General features: G+C 42.7%; 1 protein-coding gene across 2 annotated transcripts in view; it reads right to left on the bottom strand.

Moving 5' to 3' along the window:
* TENM4 (teneurin transmembrane protein 4) overlaps positions 1-15085 on the bottom strand; it is a 768234-nt gene extending 753149 nt beyond the window's left edge. For both annotated transcript variants that reach the window (XM_034759079.1, XM_034759080.1), the window contains exon 1: positions 14784-15085. The gene's annotated coding sequence lies outside the window, so the exon portion shown is untranslated. The remainder of the gene's footprint in view (positions 1-14783) is intronic.
* Positions 15086-16256: the final 1171 nt, after the last annotated feature.

Raw genomic sequence — 16256 nt, 5'->3', positions numbered from 1 at the left:
TGACTCCTTATTTCAATAATTTCAGACAAAGAATGATGTTCTGAATTTCTATAATATATTTAATCTGAGAATGAATGGCAGTCAGATATTGCTATGGTATAAATACCTGGGGGCGAAGACAGACACACAGACGACAGGATATCAGCGAGATTTGGAAAACAGCAGTTGTGCTGGTTAAAGTAATCCTAACATTCTCTGTACCGAGGAGTAAATTGAGACACAGAAAGTGACTTGCCCCAGATCACACAGCCAGTTGAGAGCTGGAAACAGAAGTCCTGACTTCCCAGTCCTTTAGCCTAAATTAAGGTCACAATGCCTCCCTACTGACTTGTTAGTGTAATTAAAACTAGAGGTGGGCTAAGAGAGAGCAGTCGGAAGCAGGTCTGCATATGTGGTTCAAGAACCACAGTGCTAGCACATAAGGAAGTGGGGGGAAAGGGATGTAGGGAACCTGTCCCTCACACACAAGCAGAAGGGCAGGGATCTCTCCACGGTAACACTCAAGAGAGCTAAGAAAGTAGGCCAGTTAACTTCCCCAATGGGAGATTGTGTGCTGGTTGGGGGGTTCCACCCCCCTCCCCGACTGTCTAGCACAGGAAGTGCATGCTAATGGAGCATGTACTCATATCCACATAGGGAGCACAGTGCGTTTTACTATGTGTCCCTGTGGAATCCTGCCCAGACGAGTAGGATCCCTACAGTTTAGGATGTACAAAACAGAATCTATGCTCAACAGGATTTATTTTTCAGTATCAATCCATCAGTCTTCTTTGTTTAGAGGGGGTCCCTCCCAGTCAGGGTGCCCTTATCATCATTCCAAAATGACAGCGTCTTGCTTATGATAGGAAACAGATGTACAGCCAAATACTGCTCTTACTTTCAATGGGATTATACCAATGTGAAAGCAGATTAGGGTCGGAGATGTTGCTCTATGTATTATGAATAGAGCAATGAGAACTCTGTATGGCATTCATCTGCTTTATAGCAAATATTCTAAAAGTCTTCTAAGAAATTAGTCTGAACTCAATTGCAGAGGTATAGGGTTAATATTGGAGATGAACTACACTAAACTTCCCTTACTCACTGTTGCAGCTGCAGAAGCCTTCAGGTAAGTTACCTAGTGAGACAAGACTTATCTGGAGCTAGTCTAATTCCATCGCGGTCAGAATCTAACAATCAGTGCATCATTTATGGAGAATCTGCTGAAGCTCCAGAAAGACTCCGGCAAAACCTCAAAGGTGAGCAGTGCTACAAGAAATGGGGATTTGCTTTGTAAATATACCACATGCACTACTCAGTGAGTGAAGAAAAGGGAACCCAAAATACCCCTCCTGATATCTGGTGAGAAATTTATTTTTAAAAACTTAAAAATGAAGAATTAATTGTATTTGGTAAGTGCTACTGGCAGCGATTCATGAGATGATCAACAATTATCTTATTCATCCATCAGGTGTCAGAGGATCACGCAAGGATGGAACCCTAAGAATTACATTCAAATGGTATGCTTGAACAAAGCAAAACACAAAAAGCATTTAGCTTCTCTCAAAGATTTCTCCAGTCCCTCCAACACCTACCACACATACTATTCAAACAAAAGGATTCCTCCATCTTAGGTACTTTTCCACTCCTTGACTGGAAACCATCAACCTTATAAATCCATTCCAATATCACACTTGGAACAGGAATGCCTGAGTCGCCCAGGATTTAATGAAGTTTCTGATTAAACTGAGAAAAATTAATGCACTCACATTAAACTTGGACACTGTTTAACCTGAAATGGATTGAAAAAATGCTGCTCCATTGACATGCAAACCATTGTTAGTATATTGCTACTCAAAATACATATGCAATGGCAGTTATGCCAAATCACTCAAACGACAAAAACCAAGCTAATTTTCAGAGATTTACACATGTTCCTCAAAGACAGATATTTCAAGCTCACAACATAGTCACCAACCAAACTTTAATTAGAGCTACAATTAGAACACAATCCATTCCATGGAAGGAGATCTTCTATTTATAACTACATATATGTATTTCACTCACTGATTCCCAGGTGCTCCGCACCCTCATCACTAAAATTTTGTTTAGTTAAGAAAGCTATAGGTTAGTGCTAAATATTAGCGCTGGAGAGAGATGTAAAATGTACTGTACAAATGCAAAAGGAAAGCTCTGTAGCTTGTGATGGTGGTTTCCCAAATGAAATTTCTTTCACCTCTATCTACTTCAGATCATTTTGCTTTCAGATATACCTCAAAAGATGAAGTTAAAGTAGATATGGAAGACAGATATGAGAGATAGTAAAAGGCCTAAAACTGCAGATAGATTTCCACATGCCTATGGAGCATTCCATTAATAGGAGGCGATTCCCAGACTCCAACAGGACTCCACACAGGAGTAAGGGTTCACAAATTCAGATCTGTTGGCAGGAAAAGGTAGTTAAGGTACCAATTGTTAACTAAGGTAGTGTGGTTAAGAGAAGTAACTATAGTGATGCAGTGAGGATACTGCGATTAGCTCAAGTGTTAGCTAAGTTAATCAGCTAACAGTTATATTATTAATTTCAAAGTGCAAAGGTTGAATTCAGTTGATTCCCACCCAGAACACCAATGTTCAATGCTGCATTTTGACAGTTATATCTCAAACACAACTCCCATTGACATCAATGCCCAAGAGGGGATTTTTTGAGAATGGGGCCCATAGATTGTAGAACTTCCCCTAACGTTGATGTGCAGCAGTCACCCTGATAAAGTCAGCATTCGCCAACAATTTGGGAATTCGACTTAGTAAGGACTGAGCAGAAACTAAAGACAAAACTGTGGCCTCCCCTTCTATCGGTGTGCAGTTGGAGAGGGTGGAGACGTGGGCAAAGAAGGAGCTTCTCTCTCCCTTCTGCAGGCTGCATAATGGGTCCAGAATTGCAGCCCTTGGGCTCCGGCGAGCATGGCGTCAATAGCAAGTTACTGCCCCTTAGAGCAATTTGCTAGAAAGAAGGCAGTAAGTACATGTGGAGACACAGTTCCACTCACCTCACACACCAGCTAGCATTCCATAAAGGAGTGGCACAAACTATTTTTCCCCCAGTGCAAATGCAGAGCTCCAGAAGACACTCTTGATCCCTAGGACCTGACTATGGGCTCTGTGCTATTAGCACAATGGAGCCTCGAGTAATGACCTCAAGACTGTGCCATTAATGTTAGTGAAATAATAATGATGGGGTGCTTTTAAAAGAAAGGTGCCCCAGCTTGTTTTAAGAGCTGTGCATAAGAGCTTTCACAGAATGCTCCAACCGAGATTCTATGTAATGTAAAAATTAGGAGTTCTTACCAGCTGAAAGAGCCATTTTAAATTTCACACATTGTTAAAGGGAAGCCAAAAGAATGACAAGAAGAACAATGTGAAATTTCCAAAATAGCAGAAATAAAAACAAATATTGGGTTATAGACTACAGGGCACGAGGCATGATTCCGATTTACAGAAGGCTCCCTGTCAGAGCTGGATGTCTACCTCCAAATATCCATTAAAAGCCTACAACATTAATTACGAATGGGAAAAGATAAGAGTTCAATTCATTTTGTTATTTTGTTCCAGGCACTTCATGGCTGTCAGTTTAACTTTAAAAGAGGCCCACAGTGAAGATAACCCTGTAAAGAGGATAACTTGGAACTTAAAAAAAAAAAAGTGTACTTACCCCACATATGGTTCTAACAGATGTGGTTTTAAATTACCTTTGGGACCTAATAATGTTTTTTGAATGGACTGAATGCTAAATACTTGGCTTCTCCTATGACAGACATGAACGTTCAGTGGTTTAAGCAGAAAACTCCCCATTTGTGTCTTTAACTGGCACCGCTTTTCATTTGCAGCCCACGTCGGTCAGCGTGATTTAATACTTTGGGCCGTAATCCCCTCACCAGCAACAAAAAAGATTAAATAGCTTTAAAGAAATAAAACAAAACAAAAAAAAAAATCTTGTAAACAATACCAGTCTGACTGCATTGTTTTTTACACAACAACAACTCCTGCCGCCTGCAATGGAAACTCACCAGAGAGGACAGCTGAGGAAGAAAAATGTTAAATAATTCAAAGCCACTAACATCAAGTCTGATGTAGGTATAAAAATAGTTACAAAACACCATGCTATACATGTTTTCATTACAGGAATTTTGGCTTACTTGAAGACATAAGAACCCTCACCCTACCTAGGGTGACCAGATGTCCCGATTTTATAGGGACAGCCCTGATATTCGCGGTGTTGTCTTATATAGGCGCCTATTACACTCCATCCCCGTCACACTTGCTATCTGGTCACCCTAACGCTACCACTAGTCCATTCTAGCACCCTTCATTAATCAGACATTCACAGTCCCATCTATTTCCACACCAGATCTTCAGATTTTCAGAACGATTTGGTGTTGCTGTATTGTGGAAAAGAGCCCTGCTCCTTTGCACAAGATAAGGGCCTGATCCAAAGTCCATTAGAGTCCATGGAAGTCTTTGAATTAAATGGGCTTTTGATCTGGCCCTGTTTTAGGCAAAGTGCCTAATACCAAACCCCAACTCCCCGTGCCCGGCTCCCCCCTCCCCCCCGCCATAAATAAATAAATATCCTCAATGTCACATTGTCCACTCCCATATACAGTCTGAAAGATGGGCCTTTGTGAAATATTCCAGGGAATATGATGTAAGCGACCATGTAACCTGTACCATTTCTGCAAAGGTTACTCAACGTATTTTTGTTTGCATAGTGGGGAGGGACAGAGAAACAAATCTGAGCATCAGTTAAAGGAAGAGGGTGCACATTCATTTTTATCAGCAGCATGCATTTCTGAAGTTGGGGAGAGGAAGTAAGTAATATGCAGAAAAAAATAATTAATCCAGGCCTTTTTGTTTCATGCACAGCATAGATGTTACATTATTTTATAGCTCAACGTTCTGGGGGGGAAATGGAAAACCAGGCAATCGCAACAGAACTAGCATCCCAGTACTTGACAGAAGTTGATAAGCTCCTTTCCCCCTTTTTTCCCCCCAAAGTCAGCCTCTGATATCCCTTAATTTGTTTTTTGTTCCTTTCTTCCAGCTAGACACTTGCTGCCTGATTATCTCAGAAGAAGACATAAAAAGCAAAAATTTTTCAACAAAACATTAATTATGCAGAAGACATAAAATCATGCAAAAACAAATGATGCAGGTGCATAATAACGCAATTCCCTGGAGCCTGTGATCGGCAGCTTCTAGCGCAGACATGTGCAAACAGCTGACATTTAAAGGCTTATGTGGGGTATGCACTAGAAAAGAGAGGCAGATGGGGGCCACTCCTAGATGAGCCATTTCTTCTTCTCTCCAAACCCAAATGATACTATCACCAGCACCACCAGTAAACCACTAAGTCTCCAATCCTACAATGAGCCCCATGGAGACAGACCCCTGCACCCAGATTCAGCTCCACTGAGGCACTGCAGTTCCATGTGAGGGCAATTGTCTGCCTGATCAGAACTCACTGGGCGATAAGATCCTAAACAGAATCTTGGAGAGTATCAGTAACTTCCAAACCCCACTGACCTTGAATCTTGTAGCCAGATTAATATGTTTAGCAGAATTAATTTTAATGGGTCGATATGTTCAAAAGGTGGGTTTTTTAAAAAATCAATCATGGTGGAATTTCCAAAACACATTGCTTATAAACTTTCAGGCCAAAAATTTCAAGGCTAGGTACCTACATAGGATGTCTCAACTTGTAGACCCAAAAATGGAGGCACCTCAAATTTGTAGCTGCTTTTAAAAATTTGCACCACCTTTACATTAGATAATTTAGTCGAATATGCATCTACTACAGAACCTCCTGCATTCCAAGGTTTTATGTCCCAATGCTTTTCATAAGTGGCCAGTAATTTTGGGTCCTCAGCATGAGACACATTGGACCTATTGCTTTACAGGTGCCAAACACCCACAGTAAAACTTCAGTAAAAAACAGAGGCATCCAAAATTGGGGTCCCTTTTTGGAAACATAGGCCTAAGTGACTTGTCCAAGGTCATACAGCTAGTGTATTGCAGAGATGTGAATACAAGCCAGATCTCCCGATTCCCATTTCCAGGCCTTCATACCAAGGCTATCTTCTTCCTTCTTCTTTGTCACCCAGAGAGGATATTTAGCTTTGTTTTTCTAAGCATATAAATAATTATGACAATATTCTTTGAATGGTGGAATCACATTAACAGCATTTACAAAGGAACAGTATTGTCTCTGCACAGTTCCATGCATTAGCAATTTCCTTCCTGTACCTGTTTATACATATTTTCCACATGTGTTTAAAATGTGACCCCTAGTTTTAGAGAAGAGATTCTCTCAGTATTTCAGTTTGTGATCGTCACACACCTGTCCTGGGACCCAGTGTGCAATACACAACTGAGGAACCATACATCTTGGAAAAATCCCCAAACCTGAATGTATTTAAGAGGTAGTCCACAGTAGTAATGCTATAACAGCACACAGAAATCCTGGGACAAGAGGGAGTGAATCATAGCAAATGGAGATGGAAATAGTCATTGTGATGGGGTGAATTGGCTTTAGCTCAGGGATCTCAAACTCAAATGACCACGATGGCCACATGAGGACTAGTACATTGGCCCGAAGGCCGCATCACTGACACACACCCCTTGCAGCCCCCGGCCCTGCCTCTTCCCACCCCTTCCCTGCCCCTATTCCAACCCCTTCCCCAAATCCCCATCCCTGCCCCACCTCTTCTCTGCCTCCTCCCCTGAATGTGCAGCTCCCCGCTCCTCCCCCCTCTCTCTTGGAAAGCGCTAAGCGCTGCCAAACAGCTGGCAGGTGAGGGGAGCTTGGCGGCCACAGGAAATAACTGGGGGGGGAAGAGGGGCCGCGGGGAGCTTGGTGGGCTGCAGCAAATGCGGCCCACGGGCCTGAGACCCTATCCTAACTCCTAGAACTGGAAGGGACCTTGAAAGGTCATTACCAGTAACTATAGAAGTTCTCTCCCATTCAGGTCTCACACAGGTGTTCAGGGTCAAGTAATGAGGTAAGGCTGGAGCCACAATGCACTGCTCAGAGAGAATACCGGAAACTCTTAACAGCAGCAACAAAAAGCCCAAAGAAAAACCCAGCTACTCATTAGAGGAAAGGTGAAAAAAAAAAAAAACTTTTGAGATGGCAGAACACTACATCCAGCGGTTACAAGCTGAGTTGTACCATGGGCTGCAGGAGAAGAGGAACACTTTCTTTTCACTTTCATCACATTTTGCTTTGTTGATAATGTTTCTGTTCAGACAGCACACAGAAAAGCAAGAATAAAAGCCTAACTGAGTTGGCTTTTTCATTGTCCAGCCAGCTGATCCTCTCCATAAGCTTCTACTCACAAGGTTCAAGCCCTCGGTCAAGACAGTCCAGTCTCCTATTGAGTACGAGTGATCCACAGTGAGCCGACTGGCTAGTTAAGGGGAAGCAATGGATGGCCATTATGGGAGTGACAAAAAGACCTCAACCATGAATGGCATAAGACAGAAGAAAATGTAAGCAAGTTTTCCTCAGTACTTTACAAGGATAACCACCTTTTTGGATCGGGTGGGAAGATACAAAGAGGACACTGAGGCCTTGCTTCTAAGCCATCCTAAGGTCCTACTATGCCACTCTGGCAGCATATAGGGGGCCTTAAAGTAAGTGTAAACTTAACTGTGGCTCATTTTAAGTCATTTTTACACTGCCAGAGCCATGCGAAGGGAACTTCCATGTAAATAAGAATCAGGTTTAATCTAAGTCAGGCTTGCAAAACTGCCATGAGACTTTACAAGCCCAACCACAAGATTTAGTAATCCATCCTTAACAGGAAGTTGAAGATTAAAAGAAAAAAAACTAATGATATACTTTCACACATTTTTGTCATTTGTCTGTGATTTCTAATCATCAAAGTTATTGTTAGAGTAGGGCACTGTCATCTAAATGAGGATTCTTCTGACAGAAGGTGTATGAACACAGAGGTGTGAGGCTGGGCAATTTGCGTGATTGCTCTGTCAATGCTGCTTCTCTTGGGATTTCTTTCCTTTTAATCCCATTCTACAAATCCGGCAAGGCTGGATCCCTTTGATGCGGCTTTGTCTGATTCTCATTAATTGTATTCCCTTCTTCCCCAGGAAGCCTGAGTTTTTGTTACCTGCTAATATATATATACACGTGTGTTGATAGATAGACAAAATGTCAACTTTTATTTTATATATAATAGGTATATATACACATATATTAACCACCTATCTCATAGAACTGGGAGGGACCCTGAAAGGTCATCAAGTCCATCCCCCTGCCTTCACTAGCAGGACCAAGCACTGATTTTGCCCCAGATCCCTAAGTGGCTCTCTCAAGGATTAAACTCACAACCCTGGGTTTAGCAAGCCAGTGCTCAAACCACTGAGCTATCCCTCCCCCCAACATTGCCCATTAAGGTTGCCCAACACTTCCAATTATAAAACCCTATTTTCAGTTCCTTATAACTTGGTCAAACTACCTGTTCAGGCTGAAATTTTCCATGCTGGGTGTCTGCTTGAGGCTGATTGGTGTTTTTTTTGTTTTTGTTTTTTTTTAAAAACCATCCATCAGAACGGTTCAGCTGTTTCCAACAACGAGGCTAGGGGAAACGCTCTACTGTGTTGGCCACGCTAAAAAATTCTGGTGGCCTCATTATTTGAAATGCTCTAGCACCTGATGTTTTGGAGTTGGGACTTGAAATTTTCCATAGGAGTGGCCTGTGTGTCAGGGGCATGCTTTTTGCTATACCCAAAAAAAGCCACACAAATTTGGTTACATTATAAGCCTTTGGGGAAAAAAAAAATCACAGTTCACACATTGCTCACTAGAGACTTGCTAGAGTTTAACAGCTAAAATCTCCAAAGATCTCCTCCATATTGGGTGTGCACCAGCACAGAGCTGAGCATGACTGTCCCTGCAGTTGTGAGGCTCATGCCACGTCCTGGAACTGGGTTCAGAGAGACCATCTTGCCTGTGTTCTCTATGCCCCCCTCTGTTAGGGGAAGCTGTCTGAGTCAAATGCAGGAATGGGGTTGAAGAGCCAGACCTGGAAGAGGAGTAGATTGGGACAAGGAGCAGAGGGTGAGAAGAGTTAAGAGAGAAACTGAGACTGGGAGCCAGAGAGCAGAAACTGAGACTGGCTGAGCAAGGACGGGAAAGGAAATAGCGTGAGACTTGGATCAGATGAGGAGCTGGGTGGGGTAGGGAGACAGGGACTGGCTGAGCAAGGAGACTAGGAGGCAGTGGTGGGGAATGATGGCATGGGGAGGGGAGGCAGATCAGACAAAGAGCCAGGTTACATATGTGACCATGTAATTAAAGACTATCATAATTGCATATGCACAAGAGGGCCAAATTAAGGATGTAAAAGCAACCTTAATTCTGGCATTTCTCATTGTGTGAGTGCTTATCTTTGCAAGTTCAAGAATGTCCTTTTAACATAGGTTGTGCTTTTTTTGAGAGAGAGAGTTATATGTATTGTTTTGTTTAGCATTGACGCACTGAAAAAAAAGACACCGTAGTATTCAATAATAAACCCAAACCTAAAACCAATGGACAGTCAAACAGCCACCAACTTCATGTTTTATATTGCTGTACTAGTAGTACATATGCTGCCAATACTCCAGTCTTAATTGTAGCAATGAAGCAGAATCTTGAACCATGACAGTTTTCCTATACTGTAGAAAATACCACTGTACAAAAGCTTGAGGTGATAATGAAATCTAATTGAATTCTCTCAATTTAAATAGATGGATAAATGTGAATTGGTAAGTATGGCTCAGCAGGCCTGTCCACCTAAATAGGCCATCAGCAACTTCTCCCGCTGTTTTTTCTAATCTCGTTTAAAAGTAGGATGTGTCAAAACCTAGAAAGCAAATCTTATCTTGGAATCAGCAATCTGAACTGTCAACTTTATTCATTTTTTTCCTTCTGCTGATTGCCAATATATTCATCCACCCTATGACTCAGCTCTGCAATCACACATTAAGAACAAACATTTCAGTAACCAGAAGTCTTTTTTAGATGATCTTATCATAAAAAAATAGTTGTACCAATGTTTTCTGTTAATGGTATGAGACGAAGCGGGAATCCACCTTCAGAACAAGCAGCTTCATTCACAGCAAGGTTATATGCTAGGCATAAGGTTTTATGGGCATGAGGCTCAAACTTCTCAAGGAATGTAAACTTTCTGCAAGAAGTATTTGTCACTCAATATAGCCAAAGCAACTCGCCCTAATATTCATTTTTCAACTATACTGCTGGCTTAATTTTTTTTATTTGAAACAATTATTCAAGAGAGCTGGTGAAGAAAAATATTTATAGGAAAATAATTTGACTATCAGCATAGTGACAGTGGAATGGCACAAGGAATGCAGATCCAACTTTTTTTGCTTGTATAGAACTACATCATAACAGTCTCGAATACCACTACTCCTTCTGAACTAGGGAGATTAGGTAAAAAAAAAAAATTTCACTCTGATTTCTTTTAATCTATATCAAAGTGGAAATATATTTTTAAACTATTTTTTTAGAAGCTTTTCCTCTGAAAATATATTGGTCAAGGAGGATCCATGAATACCCAATTCACTGGCAAGTGGCGCATGTTATTCTGTCAAAGCGCCCAGAAATGCCAATCTGTCGGTTCAAAGCAGAAACAGAATATTTTAGCTTTTAGTTAGAATAAGCTAGATTTATAGAGCTTGTAACAGGGCAGGTAACTATCAGTCTTTAAATCTGAACTGACTGAATTACAGAGTTTCATCTCTTTGAATCAAATCAGAGAGAGGCAATTTCAAATTCTGTTGTTTCAGTTTTATATATTATATATTTAAAAACACACAGACACACACAAATAGGGGTCTGTTTGAGTGTTTAAGCATCCAGTGCCAAAAGATAAACAAAGTAGTGATAATAAAGAAATAAAAGGAACAGGTTTGTTGTTTATTCAACTCTTATTTTTGCAGTAAGTGTTAAAAATGGCATTGATTTTAAATCCTAATAAGAAATCATTCGTGTCACACAACATTCATCTTGCCAAATCTCTCTCATCATTCTATTACTGCAATATTTGTAACTTTTGATCTGGAAACATCAAGTTACATAAGATTGTGGTTCTGCTCCCTCGCAAGGATGTGATTCTGTCAGAAAATGAACCACTGAAGCAGAAATTCTAACAAAACTGGCAATGACTTTCCTGGGAAGGAGAGAAAGTACCTCAGCTATTTTTTGTTTATTGCTTAAGTTCCTCAGCTATTTGTAAGTGGAACCACAGTCAGTGTTTTGTTTTCTTGGGTAGAAAAATGGTATAATGCCAGGTTGAAAAAAAATATGGGCAGACTATTTTAATTGAAACACTGCACTCACTGGAGAAGGAGAGAAATGACATTTCAGTTATAACGCACCCTAGGGAGAAAAAAAGAAAAAACCTCACATCCCAAGTACACCCCTTAAACAAAATGAGAATCAGTATTTCAATGATCATCATGCTACCTGCACACAGAAATAAAATGACTGCATTTTAACTATTCTAGTTAATTATCGTAATTAAGTTAGAGGTACCGCAGAAAACAAAGAATGCAACTTTGTCTCTCCCAAGCTCCCTCCTCCTGCAACGCGCCAAGAGAGAAGGCAATTGCCCTCCCCCACCAGCTTAGTAAAATTGTCAGAGAAGGGCACCTCCCTTCCCACTCCCCTCCCCCCCCAAAAAAAACCAGACAAGCAATTTTCCTCTCATCCACCCTTTTCTTTTCCCAGTAGCCTTCCTTTCTGCCATACCCTCTAAAATTAGTGAAAGTTAATTTCTCCTCCCCTCTCAGCTTCTTACCCCCTTTAAATTAAAAGGAAATCCGTGAAGACAACTTCCCCCTTTTCTCCTGCCATGGATTATTAAAGATAGCTCTCCCTCCCACCACTAGCCCTCCAAAAACCGTATCTGAGAAGCACCCGCTCCCCCCAAAAGATGATCTTCTTCCAACAGAACACACACACACACAAAGTACGGGTGAGCTACAGAAAGAGATCTCAGCAGGATCCCCTGTATGATCAGAGCACATGTTAGTGCTGTAGTCGGAGCTCCCCACAGCAGTGGCTTTTGGAGGGAATCAGGCTGAGGGGCAAAGAGGAAACAGGTTGTTTGCAAACACCCCTCACCTCAGCTCTACACAGACCTCCTGCCTCTTTTCTGGGAAGATCCATGGCAAAGCAGTGGACCCAACCCCTGAGATGAGCAAAAACACAGGTAATGACAAAACGCTTCCAGCAAATGCCCCCTCCATACATGCCCTCCCCGCTAGCCTCTCTCACAAACCCCAAATCTGCTGGAAGCAAACACCAGTCATTGCTTTGCACAAGCATTTGCTTCTCAATCACATTGTTAAGGATCATGGGAGCAGGAAATCCTAATGGCCCTGAACAGCCTGAGTTAGGAGGATTTATCCAGCAGCACATAAGAGGCTGGGATCGAAGAACCTAACTGGGAGACTTGCAACTGACACAAAATAGCAAACACCAGGACGTCCTTATCACAAGCAGCATCACAATAGTGAGCCCAGCCCCACTCTTCTCAATCCTTGCTTTCTGGGGGAAAAAACAAACAAAACTGTATGGGTCATCGGGATTTTTTTCCCCTCTATCATACATACAAAAATATATGCTACTCTGGTTTCTTCATCAGAGCCTATAAAGTGTTACAGGCTGACACGAAGGGGGAGGCGTCTGACTCTGAAATGGCCAATGAAATAAATTCAATACAAAACTACTGACTTAGGACCATCCTCCCACAAATTCCCCACCACCACCACCCAAAGAGAAGAATCTGGGTTTACTTTGGCTGATATCCTGCCCTCGACTTCTTGTTCCTTGATCCAACGTGGGCACAACGTGCCCGGGTGCTACTGGCACACGTGACTGGTATTTTACAGGTGTATATGGTAGATCCTGGATATTGCAGACACAAATGGTGTACACGTTGGAAACAGAACACTTTCCATGTGGGGGGGGAGGGGCCATCCCAAAAGCAAACTATTTTATTGGGGCCAGATACGCAGAAAAATATGAGACTTGGGTTGGCAAGGGCATGTTAATTTGTCCTCCACAATTTCTTCAAGCCATGCTCCAAAGCACCATAACATGCGATGAGCTGCAACACCACAGCACCACAGCCAACTTCAACTTCAACTTGTCTTTTGCTTTTGTCATTTTGTGTCACAACCTTAACTCTATTTTAAAAGTTGACTGCTAAAAACTCATTTGAAAAAGACAGGGAGGCAGGTGTGAGGAAGGTGTTAAATCGTAATCATAATGAATAAAACTTTCCTGAAAGCACAGGAGCTGAGCAATCTGCAACCCAAAGACTGGAAAGTTTTGGCATCAAATATTTCGGCAGATCTATTTTGAACGTATGAATAAAATATTTTAAAATGTGCTCATAATCCAGCCAATAAACTGGAAAAGACAGTAACAAATACATATTTTTAATCATTTGCAAAATATGTACCATTTCTTATGTGATTGACACCATAATGGTTTTCAACCCAAGATAGTCCAGTGTTATCCTGTAAATAAATAGCTCCGCATGTAACCTTTACGACATTTCTTTTAGAAGCACTGCACATATGTTAACAGTTCCCACTTTCAAAGTCAAATATCGCAGCAATTTTATACCATTAATAAATTTTTAACAAAATACATAAATAGCACTAAGAAATGTGGTTAAGGAGCCAGTGTGTTCTATTATGTAATCACATTTCATTTTTTTCGATAGCCAAGTTGTTTAGAATTAAAAACAGAAATCTTTAAAAATAAAAAAATCAGATCCCCACCCCAAATCTCTTCAAAAATGCCAAACTAGTTGTGAGGGTGTTGGAGGGGCATGAGGGAGTGAAGGGGGGCAGGGGTTTAAATATAATTGCCAAGAAAGGGATTTGTCTCCCAAATTGTAGTCTGGCAGATTTTTAAAAAAGCTGGGAAATCCACCCTTTGGAAAACGTGGAACACAACCACCACTCTAACACAGATCCAAATGTAAACACACACACACACACTGATGGGGAGAGGGGCGGAGGGGTTAGAAACAGGGGATTGTGGCCATATATAATGGCACCCTCTTTTTGCTGAGATTACTGATTACTAAATAAATCAACAACATAAATAATAAATGATTCATAGAGCTTGCAACCTGGGCAAGTCGCTGGCAGCCTTTCTGGGAGGACCTGACACCCTCGCCGACCCAGACGCGTTGGAGTGGAAGGGGGAAAAGAGGTAACCCTCCCAAACACACCCAAGAACCCACCTAAGTCTTACAGGCTCGGGGTCCCGGCTACACAGCAGGGATCCAGCCCAGCATCTCTCTCCGACGCTGGGCTCTGCTGAGCCATGAGCTCTGTCTGACTGAACTAAGGCTGCAAACCGGGCACAAGGACCGGGGAGCTGGAGCGGCAGCTCGATGTGTCTGCGAGAGGCTAGAGGGAAACCAAGCCATGCAAAGGCTGGGAGAAGCCAGCCAGAGGGGCTTTTCACAATGCATGGAAAGTGACCGCGGGGATGGGGGGGGGGTGTTTAAAGTCTCTTGCTGCACGAAAAGGGGTTTTCTTTGGGGGGGAGGGGAATCGCGACAGATTCAGAGAGCTCTGGGTGTTCCCCAAACCCCGAGTACGTGTGTGGCGGGTGGGGGGGGGAGGGAGACGAGCGAGAGCTGGTGGAGGAGGACGAGAGAGACACATGCACTTTTCACAGCAACACGCCAGCTTACCATTTCTGCAGGCGGCAATGCCACTTCTAGGTAGGGCTCCTCCGCGCGATCCCAAACGGGGCAACTACAGCCAGGCACCGCAGCTCCTCCTCAGGCAGCTCCACACCACCGCCACCGCCAAGGCTGGTCCAGCTTCTTCCCAGGCAGAAGTCTGCCTGGTAGGGAGTACTGCCCCAAATAAGCAGCTGCAATCCAAAGGCTTTTATTTAAAGCTCCCCCTCCCCCTGCCTGCCTCGCTCGCTCCCTTACACACACATACACAGAGAGAGGAAGAGAGCCACACACAGGTTACATGAATGGGAGGCAGGAACCAATCCTACAATGCCTGGGAATGACAAGCACACATGCATTCAAAGCTGGTCTGCACCACTCAGGCGAAAAAGGCGGGGGAGGCAGGCTCCGCTCAGGTGATGCTACCAATTGCCATCTCGGAGTGGCACCGCCACAGCGTCCCTGTTTCCACTCCCACTCCGATTTGGGGTTTATTCCTCCCTGGCAATATTCCGGGGGTTGTCTCCCTGCAGCGTCGAGCAGTGTAATTAACAAACGAACACCGTGATTCCTTCTTCCCAGCCGCTAGTTTTCTGCTACTTGTCTCATGTCTCGCCTTTTGTGTTATTTGCTCAGAGATCACAAATAGAAACACCGTCAAGCGATCATTTTTTTTATTTAGGCATCTATAATTATATTGCTCTTTGTCTCTTTTACAAATGTGACGGGGGAGGGGGGTGGACTGCAAACATTTAGTTGCATAACTCAAAAAAGATTATTTCTGAAGGATGAGGAAAAAATAACAGGATCAGGTGTTGCATTTTTTAAAAACATCCTCAGTCTGGATTTTCTTTTTTAAACTTCACTTCAACGGCAGGAAATCAAAGTGAACGCTTTGCCACTCAATATTCTCTTAAGAGAGGAAGGAGGGTTATGTGATTAAGATACTGCATAGGGCCTCAGATCTGGGTTTAATTTTCGGCCCTGCCACTGACATCCTGTGTGACCTTGGGCAAGTCACTTAGAACTAAGGCTCTAGCAAATTCACCATTCATTTTGGTCACTTTCATGGTCCTAGGACTTAAAAAATTATAAATGTCATGATTTCAGCTATTTAAATCTGAAATTGCATGGTGTTGTAATTGTAGGGATCCTGACCCAAAAAAGAATTGTTGGGGAGTAGGAGGGATCGCAAGGTTATTGTAGGGGAGGTCGCAGTACTGGTACCCTTATCTCTGTGCTGATGCTGGTGGCGGCTCTGCCTTCAGAGCTGGGCAGTTGGAGAGCGGTGGGTGCTGTCCGGGATCCCAGCTCTGAAGGCAGAGCTGCTGCTAGCAGCAGCACAGAAGTAAGGATGGCATAATATGGTATTACCACGCTTACTTCTGCACTGTTGCATCCTTTTGGGTCAGGACCCCCCAATTTGAGAAATGCTGGTCTCCCCATGAAATGTGTATAGTATAGGGTAAAAGCACCTCAGAG

Source organism: Trachemys scripta, chromosome 1 (genome assembly GCF_013100865.1).
Source record: "Trachemys scripta elegans isolate TJP31775 chromosome 1, CAS_Tse_1.0, whole genome shotgun sequence".
In the NCBI taxonomy this organism is placed as follows: Eukaryota; Metazoa; Chordata; order Testudines; family Emydidae; genus Trachemys; species Trachemys scripta.
This window is presented reverse-complemented; position numbering and strand designations above follow the sequence as displayed.